Raw genomic sequence first — 13,780 nt, forward strand, 5'->3', positions numbered from 1 at the left:
AGGATACCCAAGATGAGAATGAGGTGCATCAGGCACCCCCGCCTCGTACTTTACGAGATTATCTACAATCGGCGGGAGTGAGTACGCCCTCATGCATGATTTTCCCTGAAAACACAGGACAAATGGACATCAAGCCAGAAGTTATCCAACTCCTTCCCAAATTCCATGGACTTGAATCAGAGAGTCCATATTTACATTTGAAAGAGTTCGATGAGATTATAGTTACATTATGTTTTCCTAATGTATCTGAGGATATAATCAGGCTGAAACTCTTTCCTTTTTCCTTAAAAGAGAAAGCTAAGACGTGGTTACATTCACTGCATCCTAGATCCATTGGCACATGGAATGACATGCAGAGGGAATTCATAAAAAAATTCTTCCCACATCATAAAACGATTATCCTCAGAAAAGCAATCATGAACTTTGCCCAAAAGGAAGATTAAACATTCTTCCAATGTTAGAAAGGTTCAAAGATTTGGTCAGTTCATGCCCACAACACGGATTTGAAATGTGGCGCATTATAAATTTTTTCTATGATGGACTGACATCTTCCATGCGCCAAATGGTCGAGACAATGTGTAATGGAGAGTTCATTAATAAAGATGTCGACGAGGTATGGGACTACCTCGATAGTCTGACTGAAAAAACACAATCTTGGGACTATTACCCAAAGTCGAACACCACGTCTAGGCCGACTCAATCAAAGGAGAAAGGTAGATTATATCTCTTGAAAGAAGAGGATGATCTCAAGTGTAAAGTGACTACGCTCATAAGGAAAGTTGAGGCCATGGAAGGAAAGAAGGATAAGGTCAATGAAATTGTTTGCGGCATCTGTGATTGCAACATTCACACAACTGAAAACTGTCCTACAATACCCGCCTTTCGAGGAGTGTTGAATGAACAAGCCAATGCCGTAAACAACTATCAAAGACCTTTTACTGGACCTAACTCCAATACATACAATCCTGGCTGGAAAAATCATCCAAACTTTAGTTGGAGGAATGGACAAACGGCGACTCCTCCAGGTTTCTTCAATTAAAATCCAAATCAAGTGAAACCTCAAGAGGAACCGGTTCAAAATCCCATACAAGAGCTGGCTCAGGCAATGCGGGGAATTACAGATTTTATGCAAAAGATAGATTCTCGTATGACGGTTATAGAAAAGGGGATGCTTCCTGCACAACCTCTCCCCAATCCTAAACCGCAATACGAGATTAATGATCCTAGCTCTTCAAATCAGATGGGGCATGCTAAATCCATCACCACTCTTAGGAGTGGGAAGATCATTGATAAAACTCTTCCGGTTAGGCCCGAAAAGCCTCAAGAACTAGAAGAGGACAACAATGATGGATCCAGTGATGCCCCACAAAAATTAGAACCGGAACTTCTAGAGAAGCCAGTTGCTCCGTTCCCCCAATGGTTGGTTTCACCAAAACCTCTCTCTAACTCTCAGGATATCCTAGAGGTGTTGAAACAAGTGAAAGTCAACATTCCTCTACTTGATGTCGTGAAACAGATTCCTTCATATGCCAAATTTTTGAAAGACTTATGCACGACCAAAAGACGGAAAATTATTCAAAAGAAAATCTTCTTGACTGAGAAAGTGAGTGTCATCCTGAAGCAAGACGTGCCGCAGAAATTCAAGGATCCCGGTAGCCCAACCATATCATGTGTAATCGGGAACCATCGAATTGATCACGCACTTCTTGACTTAGGAGCGAGCGTCAATCTGATTCCCTACTCGGTATACAAACAGTTAGGTTTGGGTGAATTAAAACCCACCCTAACCACACTACAACTTGCTGATCGCTCTGTTCGTGTACCAAGAGGGATAATTGAGGATGTGTTAGTCCAGGTCGATAGATTTTACTACCCTGTAGATTTTATCATCCTGGACACCGAACCCATCAATAACATGAGCACTCAGATTCCCGTCATTCTTGGTCGCCCATTCCTTGCCACGTCAAATGCAATTATCAATTACAGGAATGGTGTCATGACTATGTCTTTTGAAAATTTGACATTGGAGTCAAACATTTTTTCAATAACGGTAACAACTCAGAGGATGATGACGATTTCCACGACATTAACATGATTGACTCTTTCGTGGAAGATACGACACCGCTGACCTTATCCTGACCCTCTAGAGACGTGCCTGGCCCACTCCAATGATTTTGATGATGACATGATTAGGGAGACGTGTGCCTTGCTTGATACTGTACTTGAAGTTAACCGGTGGAGGCTACAATTTGAAGAATTGCCACAAACCGATGTAGTGCCTCTACCGTCTAATCTCAAGCCGCCGAAGCTTGATCTAAAACCTTTGCCCTCCGATTTGAAATATGCCTATTTAGGTTAAGATGAGACATACCCGGTGGTGATCTCTGCCTACGGAGAAAGAACAGGAGAGTATGCTCATATCTACTCTCATTGAGTATAAAGGAGCCCTGGATGGACGATAGCGGACCTCAAGGGAATCGATCCCTCGATTTGTACTCACCGCATATATCTTGAGAATAATGCAAAAACCGCTCTCGGCAACCACAACGTTGACTAAATCCAAATATGAGGGAAGTGGTTAAGGCCGAGGTTTTTAAACTATTGGATGTGGGTATCATATACCCTAAATCCGATAGTCAATGGGTGAGTCCAACTCAAGTGGTCCCTAAGAAGTCCGGAATCACCATCGTAGCCAATGCTAATAATGAACTCGTGCCAACTAGAGTCACTACTGGTTGGAGAATGTGCATTGACTACAGAAAGTTGAATACCGTCACGAGGAAAGACCACTTTCCTTTACCATTCATTGATCAGATCCTGGAAAGGTTAGCTGGTCATTCCTATTACAGTTTCCTTGATGGGTATTCGGGCTACAATCAGATAGAGATAGCCCCTGAAGACCAGGAAAAGACCACATTTACATGTCCCTACGGCACCTTTGCCTACCGAAGGATGCCATTCGGACTATGTAATGCCCCTGCCACCTTTCAGCGATGTATGCTTAGTATCTTTTCTGATATGGTGGGGCAATATCTAGAGGTCTTCATGGACGATTTCTCTGTTTACGGTCCATCTTTCAGCAAGTGCTTGGAAAGTCTTAAATGTGTGCTGAAAAGATGTGAAGAAAAGAACTTGGTACTTAATTGGGAGAAGTGTCATTTCATGGTTCAGAAGGGAATTGTCCTTGGGCATATCATCTCGTCCAAGGGAATCGAGGTAGATAAGGCAAAAATCGATCTTATCTCTAACCTACCTCCACCCAAGAACATCAGAGACGTGCGATCCTTCTTAGGACACGCAAGATTTTACAAGCGATTCATAAAGGACTTTAGTCTCCTCTCTCGTCCTTTATGTAATCTTCTTCAAAAGGATGCTCCGTGCGAGTAGATGAGCAATGCTAAGAAGCTTTCACCAAGCTTAAGGGCACGTTAACCACCGCACCTATCATGCACCACCCGATCGAGCCTTCCTTTTGAGCTTATGTGCGACGCTTCGATTATGCTCTTGGAGCGGTCCTCGGCCAGAAGGAAAGATAAGCGGCCCTACGTCATTCATTAAGCAAGTAGAACTTTAAATTCGGCCAGGTGAACTACTCGACTACGGAAAAGGAACTCTTAGCTGTAGTGTTCGCCTTGGACAAATTTAGGTCCTACTTGATCGGATCCAAGATCATTATCTACACAGATCATGCGGCACTTAAGTATCTTCTTTCTAAGAATGATTCTAAGCCCCGTTTGATACGATGAATCCTTCTTCTCCAAGAATTTGATTTGAAAATTAAAGATAAAAAGGGAGTAGAGAACGTAGTGGCCGATCACCTTTCTCGCCTTAATACCTCTGATTCCCTTGAGACGACCCATATCAACGACATGTTCCCTGATGAACAACTGTTCAGAGTCTCTCATTCACCTTGGTTCACTGATATTGCTAATTATCTTGCTACAGGTGCCATACCGACACAATGGACTACGCAAGATAAGAAGAAATTCTTCGCCGAGGTGCGCAGCTTTTTCTGAGATGATCCTTATTTATTTAAATATTGCCCAGACCAAATTCTAAGGAGATGTGTACCAGACGATGAGCATCAGAGCGTCATCTCCTTCTGTCACTCACAGGCCCGTGGTGGTCACTTTTCTGCTAAAAAGACCACGACCAAGATTCTGCAGTGTGGCTTTTACTGGCCCACTATGTTTAGGGACACTCATGAGTTTTGCAAAGCTTGTGAGCGTTGTCAAAAATTGGGAGCATTGTCCCGTTGAAATATGATGCCTTTGAATCCCATCCTTATCATCGAAGCATTTGATTGCTGGGGCATCGATTTCATGGGACCATTCCCCCAATCGTTTGGGAATCTATATATTTTGCTCGCCGTGGATTATATCACTAAATGGGTCGAAGCGATTCCGTGTCGAAAGAATGACCATCGCACGGTCATTATATTCCTAAAAGAAAACATCCTTTCTCGATTCGGAACGCCTCGAGCCATCATTAGTGATGGGGGCTCACACTTTTGTAATAAACCATTTGAGAGCTTAATGAAGAAATACGGTATCTCTCATAAGGTGAGCACCTCGTACCACCCACAGACAAGTGGGCAAGCCGAGATTTCTAATAAGAAAATTAAACACATTTTGGAAAAAATGGTTAACCCTGATCGTAAGGATTGGTCAATCCGATTGACCGATGCTTTATGGGCATACTTTACTGCCTTTAAAACCCCTATTGGAATGTCTCCCTTTAGACTTGTCTATGGGAAAGCTTGTCACTTGCCTGTGGAGCTGGAACATAAAGCGTATTGGGCGATCAAAAATCTTAATTTCAATCTGGACAACGCTGGCTCGCTACGCAAACTTCAATTGAATGAACTAGAGGAAATCCGGAATGATGCATACGAAAATTCAAGAATTTACAAGGATAAGATGAAAGCATTTCATGACCAACACATTTTACGAAAATCATTCACGCCTAGTCAGAAGGTCCTTTTGTACAATTCTCGATTACATCTCTTTCCGGGTAAGCTTCGATCTCGTTGGACCGGCCCTTACATTGTTGTCACTGTTTTTTCGCATGGGGCCGTTGAGATAAGAGATCCCGACAATGGCAAGGAGTTTAAAGTCAATGGACATCGATTGAAACCATTTGTCGAGAAATTTGATTCAGAGGACATGTCCATGCCTCTGACTGATCCTGTTTACCAGGATTGATCTCCTAGTCTGATGGAGGTATAGGTAGGTTTCCTGTTTTCATAGGACTAGGATAGTTGCTTTATTTGTCTGGCTGAAGACGGTAAACTTAGCGCTCTTGGGAGGCAGCCCAGCTCTTCATTTCATTTCATTTTTTTTTTATCATTAGTGAGTTCAATGTTTGTGGGTAACATTACTGTAAACCCTCACGAGACTACAACTCGTCCACTAGGGGCAACGTGGGGGTTTAAAGGCTTGTTGCATACGCTAAATGCAATCGAGAGTACCTGTGAAAGTGGTATAGGTAGGATTTTATTTTTTGTTATTTTTATTTTTCTTCTGATTGGTTTCTCTCTTGTACTGACCCCCTTTTACGTAAATAGCTATGGAAAGCCTCTTGATTATTTCATCTAGGTACTATCTTTCCATCACTCCTCTTATATTTTCGTTGTCCCATGTGCATTGCATGCCTATTTCTTTTACATTGAGGACAATGTAGATCTTAGGTTGGGGGTGGGAGATTATGTTTCCTAATCAGTGTTTTCTTAGTCCTGAGCGAAAATTGTGAAAATTTTAAATTTTTTTGGAATTTCATATGAATTCAAAGTGATTTTGATGGCCATCTGGGACACTGGGAATTGCAAAATACATGATGTTGGTAATTTACGACTCTTGGATTCGGTTATCTATTAAATTTCACAGTTAAGTTTGAATTGTTAATCCATTATTAGAATTTGTAAACATTGATTGAGTCATGAATTCGCAAGACACATCTCGCTTGCATAGTAAGGTTTCAGTCTGATATTGAAGGATTAACGTGGTACTCACTAAGCATGAAAAGAGCCAACTTGGAAAATTGAATGGATTGGGCGAACAGTCTTTACCATAGGTTTGCTCCCTATAAGTGAGGATTCGATTCCCCATGGATGATATTGGAAAAGGAGTTGGGTGTACAGTCTTTACCTTAGGTTTGCTCCCTATAGGTGAGGTTTGATCCTTCTTCTTGGCGTTACTTCTAATGAAAAAGTCAAAAATTAAAAGAATAAAGAGATAATGTGTAAGGCAAAGTTGGATTACCGTGAATTCTCTTATTGGTCTCCGATAATATCTTTAAATAGAGAGGTGAATCTTATTGCTGATAAGTCAAGATTAGACTTTACATCCATGGAACTCAATATTTAGAATCGTTCTAATTAATGGATTAATATTTGAACTTGATTATGAAGTTTACCATGAGCTTGATTTCAGGAGAAAGTAATGCCAACATTCATAAATCTTAGAATTCGAGTATCTGAATTGTTTTTCATAACTCTCTTGAGTTTGTAAAAATTGTCTTATAATTCTCAACTTATTTTTCGCATACTTTGCTCGAGATTAGCAAAATGATGGTTGGGGGTTGTGTTGAGGGTCAAATATTGCATATCAGACCCAGTTGTTGCCTAGATTTATGAACATGGCACCGTTTAATAGCTCATTTTAATCATGTTTCTGTTGCAAGGTGGAATTGCGAGCTGGGACTGGATCGGGATGCTAAAAGTATGGAATTAACGTTCGGAATGCACCAAGGCAAGGGACGGATCCCAGGAGACCAAGATCGACGGATGTGTATGCTAGGGATCCAAGAAAATTGAGGAACTAAAGCTCAAGTGGCCTAAAAAGTGTCCAGAACGCAAGATCATAGGGTTCCCACCATCCGATCAGTTCGAAACTCCATATATGGCCTGAAGATCACAAATTAACCGTACATGACAGATTTTAACTCTCAGATCCCTCCGGAAGTGGCACAACTATCAGATCAGCCCATAAACAGTTGATTCTGGGCCCACTTGAGATCTGGATATGCTTCAAATTTTTCTCAACCCATTATATGAGGTGAAAAAGCTGATGGACGGAGTGGATTTCTCATTAACATCTCTGTGGGGCCCCACCTGTGATGAATGTGCATAACATCACGTGCACCAGCCGTGTACCCGTTCACTTAAAGTCGGTCAGCAGGCGCTGACCGACTCAAACTCAAATTTTTCCAAAAATGCAACAGCGTTAACGCTGTTCGTCCGTCGGATCTGCTTGTGGGCCCCACACATCAGGCATAGCATCAATCGGGACCATCCATTGTGTGCGTAGGTGTGGTATTTACCTCACCAAGGTGGCCTTTTGAGACCATGTGAAATGTTGCAGAATCCTAACCGTTAAAGGCACGATAGACGGTGGAAGAGAAACATCGGTGGACCACACCAAAACTCGACAAAAACCAGCCCATCCTGACGAAAATTCCGAGAAGAATTCAATGGACGGCTTGGATTGATCATTTGAAGCCTGTTGTGGACCCCACCATCGGACAGCGTACGTGCGTAACGCACTCTGTTTCGCAGCCAGACGCCGTCCGACTTTCGCAACAGGTTGTACGCCCTTGGGGGCGGTCAGACGGCTGATCTGAACCGTTCATCATGTAGGTGGGCCAAAAATCTCCCAGAGGACGCTGTCCTTTTGGAAAGAAGGCAAAGAAGAGGAAGAATGGAGACGCGGAATTTCGAACTGCGTGAGGTATCTCGCAGTAGAGGGACGTGCATTCCTGGCTGCGGAAGGACTGTTTCCGCAACCTAATTCTGGTGGGACTCCACGACAGTTCTATAAGAGGAGAAAAACGGAAGAAAAGGGGGATTAGTTTAATCCTGTTGTTTGCTTTGTCTCCTGGGCATGGTTAGATGATGGAATCCATTCTAACTCATATACCTTTCATCCTGTGAAGACTAGATCAAGTAGGTTCAGTTTGATTCCGTGATTCTTGATGCAGGCAAAAGATCTCCCTGATCCCTACAAGTGGATCCTCTGAATCCCTAGTTTCTTCCTCTGAATTCCTTAAAGTTTTAGATAATTATTCCACAATTATTCCTTAAACTCTATTTGGTTTAGATCACATCTTAGTCTAGTTCTAGTTCTACTTGGTTTCAGATAACGTACAGGTATCAGTCCCTGTGGATTCGACCTCGGTCTTACCGAGTTTATTACTACATCACAACCCTATACTTGGGGAGTGAACATGTATGCGCTTTTAACATTGTATTCGAATGTTTATATTAGCGGATATGTGATGATGATGTTGCCTTTGTGATTTGGGTATACTTGTGGTTATACTGAGTTAAGTGTACATTGAAAAATCCTCCTTGTAGGATCCCAGGATCGGAATCTGGCGTATGGACGCTAGGAGCTGAGAATGGGGTACTACGGAGGTTGTCGGCACTGGATTTAGCGATCGAGAATTTTATAAGCCCGATTTTCGAGTTTGGGGCGTGACAGGCCCACCATGATATTTATTTGCCATGAACTTAATCATAAGGTCACATAGACCTTCATGAAAGATTCCATGTTTATTTCTGTTTTTAATATTTCTAGTAAGTTTCAGTTTTATTATAACTCTTTATCCTTTGAGATTTAGGAGTCGTGTCCAACATGAAAAATTCTTAGAAAAATTAGGAGAATAACGTGGTTAAGCCACATAGGACACTGTAAATAGTATATTTATTATTTATAGTAAGTTACGAATTTTAGGAAGTTTTAGTTATAATTTAATTCTAAAATTTCTTCCGAGGTTTGGTATCCCTATTTAGACTCAATTATTTCAAAATCAGTCAAATTACGAATTTTATAGAATCTATTTTTTATTTTTCTTCTTGTGGATTTGAGAACTCTTTGTGATGAGTCAAAGAAACTAATGGAAAATGTTATCCTTGAGGAAGACGGTCATCGACCTCATCACGTTCATCTCTGCGTCAATTTCATTTTAATTAATATTATTAATTATAGAAATTAGTTCATTTCATTTTCATTAATATAAATTATGTAATAGAGATGATAGTTTGGTTTTGGTTATAAGGATTATTTTTTAATCCATAAAATGACTTTTAATACCCAATGGAAAATGTTACTTCCATGATGTGTGCTAGACATCCACCTTGTACATTAGATGGGTCCCTCCATTTTCGGCCTAGAACCCAAAATTTAGTGCGATCCGTAGCTTAGGTGGATCATATGATAGTAAATAGTCTTAAATAGGCGTGCACCATTAAACCTTTTTTTATTGTTTGTGGGATCCACTGAGATGTGGTTCAGACATCTGACTCATCCAATATTTGTGGCCCTCTTGGATGGGGAGCGGGTTAGTTGAGACCCTAGCCTCACCCAAGAAAGTGCGGCCCTTTCCGCAGAGCACACCTTGATTTGTGTATTATGTATCACCTGTCCATCCGTTTTTACAAATCGTTTTAGGGCACAACCCCAAAAATGAAGAAGATCCAATTATCAGGTGGGCCATACTCTAGAAAACAGTGGAATCACCCTGCCATTAAAAACTTCTTATGGCATGCTTTAATGTTTCCGTAGTGTTTATTTGCCATCCAAACCGTTGATAATGTCACATAAAGTTGGACAAAGGAAAAAAAACAAGTATCAACTTGATCCAAAACTTCCGTGGCCCATTATTAATGGTCAGTCACCACTTTTCATGTGGTAGGGTCCACCGATAAATGGATCAGCTTTATTTTTTGATAATGCCCTAAAATGATCTGGAAAACGAATGTACAGTGTGGAAGTAGAATACACACATCAAGGTGGGCCCCATGGTAACAGCGACACTATTTTGGGTGAGGCCGGGTCTCACCTAATCCGTTAGCTACCTCTTAGATGAGGGATCCCACCAAATTTTTTGCCATTCCAAAACTGGGTAAACACTAAGAAATGATTTAGATATTTTAAGCATGATTTTACATTATTCTAAATGGTGTGGCCCACCTGAGTTGCAGATACAACTAATTTTTAGGACAACCCATCACCTGAAGGGGAACTCACGGCATGCATAATTCAGATGTCTGTCTAACACAAATTATTGTGAAGCCAACCGCAGTCGAACTTACTATAAGCTACTGTAAGGTGGCATCCTCTCTTAATCAACTAATGAGAAATGAACTCATTTTTAGGTGGCATCCAAACATGCCCTAATGGGATAATTTGGATACACAGCACTTTAATGCTTTCCATTCCTTAATTTTAGATTGACCAATCTAGGCATTTATTCTCAATCCCTTCTTTGGGGTCACCAGGCATTGATCGAGGAATTGACCAATCCAAACATGCCCTAATGGGATAATTTGGATACACAAAGCACTTGAAGGGATTGAAGACTTCCTTAAAAAGGTGTGATTGCACAATCTTAAACTTAGCATTCATCTCCCATCTCCTCACCCAATCAAAATGGACACTTCCCTGGTCTCCGATGATTGTCCATCCAATGTCCAATGTCGCCCGATTACCTCTTACACTTGTTTGAGAGAACAATAACTAATTAAAAGACCACTTATCAAAAACGTCCTAATATAAGTTTCATGTTTTGTTTACATGGTGAATTTGGACCTCAAGCAAGTCTCACCCAATTTAGAGGTTAGATGTCATGCCCCAAATTGATCTCAACCGATGTGATATGCATCCCCCAAATAGTACCTGATGCGCGGTTTAAGTGTTATGTACATATCATGCTAGGCCCACAAACAACATACGGTAAGTTACCCTAAGATCCAATTATATTAGATCATACTTAAAATTTTAGACCGTTAAGCTTTTAATAAATGGTACAACTCAGGGGAAAAGATAGAGTAATACAGATTATTTGATCTGTTTCACTGTGGATGATGTTGTCAGATGTCATCAATCTAACTGGAACAGGGTCTAATGGATGCCATCGATAGATCACTCGATCTCATCGAACATCAATCGATGTCATCAACAGACATGTTCGACACCATCAATATATCTCATAATTTTTGGGAAAAAAAAAAAAAGTTTGTCACAGAAATATTACAAGATATTCAAAATCACAGCAATATTTGTCATAGTTCTTTGAAAAAAATCTCTTAAACATGTTTGAGATGGCCTATTTTCTCAAGCTATTAATAACATTCAATTGAAATCTGCAAATATTTAAAATGATTAATATTCAAAAGTCCATTTCGAAATGCATGTTACATCTACCTCATTAGTTTAGCTGGTTAGTGCAAGCCTTTATTATTGGAGAGAATGTGGTCCAAGTCCTGTTGATGTTATGTGGTAATCTATTTTCCTTAGTTTCTCATCATAAATATTGCAAGATATTTAAAATCGCAACAATATTTGTCATAGTGCTTTGAAAAACTCCCTTAAACATGTCTGATATTGCCTTTTTTTTCTGAAGATATTTATAACACTCAATTGGAATCTGCAAGTATTTAAATTAAATGATTAATATTCAAAAGTTCATTTCAAAATGCATGTTAATTACATCTTGCTCGTTAGTTTAACTGGTTAGTGCAAGCCCTTATTATAGGAGAGAACAGGGTCGAGGTCTTATAGATGTTACATGGTAATCTCTTTTCCTTAGTTTGTCACAAAAATATTGCAAGAGATATTCAAAATCACAACAATATTTGCCATAGTGCTTTGAAAAACTCCCTTAGACATGTCTGAGAAGGCCTATTTTGTAAGCTATTAATAATACTCGATTGAAACATGCAAGTATTTTAAATGATTAATATTTAAAAGTCCATTTCAAAATACATCTTACATCTAGCTCGTTAGTTTAGCTGATTAGTGCAAGCCCTTATTATAGGAGAGAACATGGTCTAGGTCTCGTTGATGTTACATGGTAATCTCTTTTCCTTAGTTTGTCACAGAAATATTGCAAGATATTCAAAATCATAGCAATATTTGTTATAGTGCTTTGAAAAACTCCATTAAACATGTTTGAGATTGCCTATTTTCTCAAGCTATTAATAATACTCGATTGGAATTTGCAAGTACTTAATATGATTAACATTCAAAAGTTCATTTCAAACTGCAGGTTACGCATCTTGCTCATTAGTTCAGCTGGTTAGTGCAAGCCCTTGAGAACATGGTCCGGGTCCTGTTGATGTTACGCGGTAATCTCTTTTCCTTAGTTTGTCACAGAAATAGTACAAGATATTTAAAATCGTAGCAATATTTTGTCATGGTGCTTTGAAAAACTCCCTTACACATGTTTGAGATGGCCTATTTTCTCAAGGTATTAATAACACTCGATTGAAATCTCCAATTAATCAAAAGTCCATTTCGAAATGCATGTTACATCTAACTCGCTAGTTTAGTTGGTTAATTACTGCAAGCCCTTGTTATAGGCGAGAACATGGTCAGGTCCTGTCAATGTACTTGTTCAATTATAATTAAAAAAAAAAAAAAAAAAAAAAAAAAACATTCTGTTAGAGAACTTTTTTCCTGATTGTTACTGTGAGCAAAAAGTCTTGTACTAAGTCGACGATGTTGTGTATACGATTCTAAAACGTCACTGAAAGTGAGTTTTAAGTGGTCCGCGAAGCAAAGTGAAGGCACTTCTCAATATACGCGCATGTGCACATACACATGCGCACATTCGTGTTAAAGTTCCTAGTAATGATTGCCGCAAAGCCCAGGATACGCATATGCGGACTCTTCATGCACCCGCAGTGGACACACTTTCATTTTTAGTTACAATCATAAGAAAAAGAAGCCAAGTTTCCTATTCATTCTGAATATGGAACTTCACTGTTTGGAACTTAGTGGTAGATGTGAGGCCATGGTTGGTTTATCCAAGCCAATTTGTGTTACAGAATAACCTCACAATTGGTCAACTCAAAAACATTCCTGATGATGACATTCAAATACATGGTTAAAAAGAAATTCAAGAATAAACCCACAATTAATGGAGGAAAGACCAAAAGATTTGATGGCTAGGGTTTTTTAATTTGGGAGATTTTGCAGGATGGTCCATCAACGGTGGAGGCCATCAGATCAAGGGATTGGATAGACCAAGGCTCCAGATCTACATACTAAGTTACATACAAGGAACTCGGCCTCTGAAGAGAATAACAAAAGAAAAATCCCATGCTGGTGAGGAGACCTTTGAGACCAGTGGAATGCAACAGATGGATCACCTAAAATAATCAATCATAGGCCCACTTGTGATAACTAAAATCTGAGTGTACCGTGAAAAGCCTTAGGTCGAAGATCCTATAATTTAACATAATAAATAAAATCAAGGTAGTGGAAATGGTCTCCTTGACCACTACTATAGACTAGGTCCCTTACGGGGGGTGGTGACTATCTGGCATATATAGTTCTCTGAGGCTACCCCAACTGACGGTGCCCTTATATGAGATGGCCCCCGACGATTTCATATGCTACCATAACTATACCTATGTATTATACTAAGCCATTTTTTCTAAGGGTATCAGGGCCACTGGCTCAAGGAACATGACCTTTGGGAAAACCCAGGAAAGAATATATCCCGAGCCATACCCTATCAGAACTGGTACACTACCCAGCTCGACTACCAAGCTGGACAATCATAGGATAAATGTCCAATCAGGGTTAGGTGCATTCTGGCTCCTATCAAGTGGTTCACATTGGGATATGCAGATTCGGTAGCGACACCGCCAGTACCAACCACCTTGGTACTGGTTGGTGCTAGAAAAGCTTCGTGGGCTCTATCCACCTCGGATGAGCCAAAAAATTAACCATACTCAAATCTCAGGTGGACCACACCTAGGAAACAATGGCTA

At 40.1% G+C, this 13,780-nt stretch overlaps 1 non-coding gene across 1 annotated transcript; it reads right to left on the minus strand.

The window, feature by feature from the left end:
- Window positions 1-398: 398 nt before the first annotated feature.
- On the minus strand, window positions 399-504 carry LOC131254608 (small nucleolar RNA R71). Its single transcript, XR_009175728.1, has one exon. It is a non-coding gene; the product is annotated as a small nucleolar RNA R71 (small nucleolar RNA).
- Window positions 505-13,780: the final 13,276 nt, after the last annotated feature.

This window comes from Magnolia sinica, chromosome 8 (assembly GCF_029962835.1).
Source record: "Magnolia sinica isolate HGM2019 chromosome 8, MsV1, whole genome shotgun sequence".
NCBI classification, from domain to species: domain Eukaryota; kingdom Viridiplantae; phylum Streptophyta; class Magnoliopsida; order Magnoliales; family Magnoliaceae; genus Magnolia; species Magnolia sinica.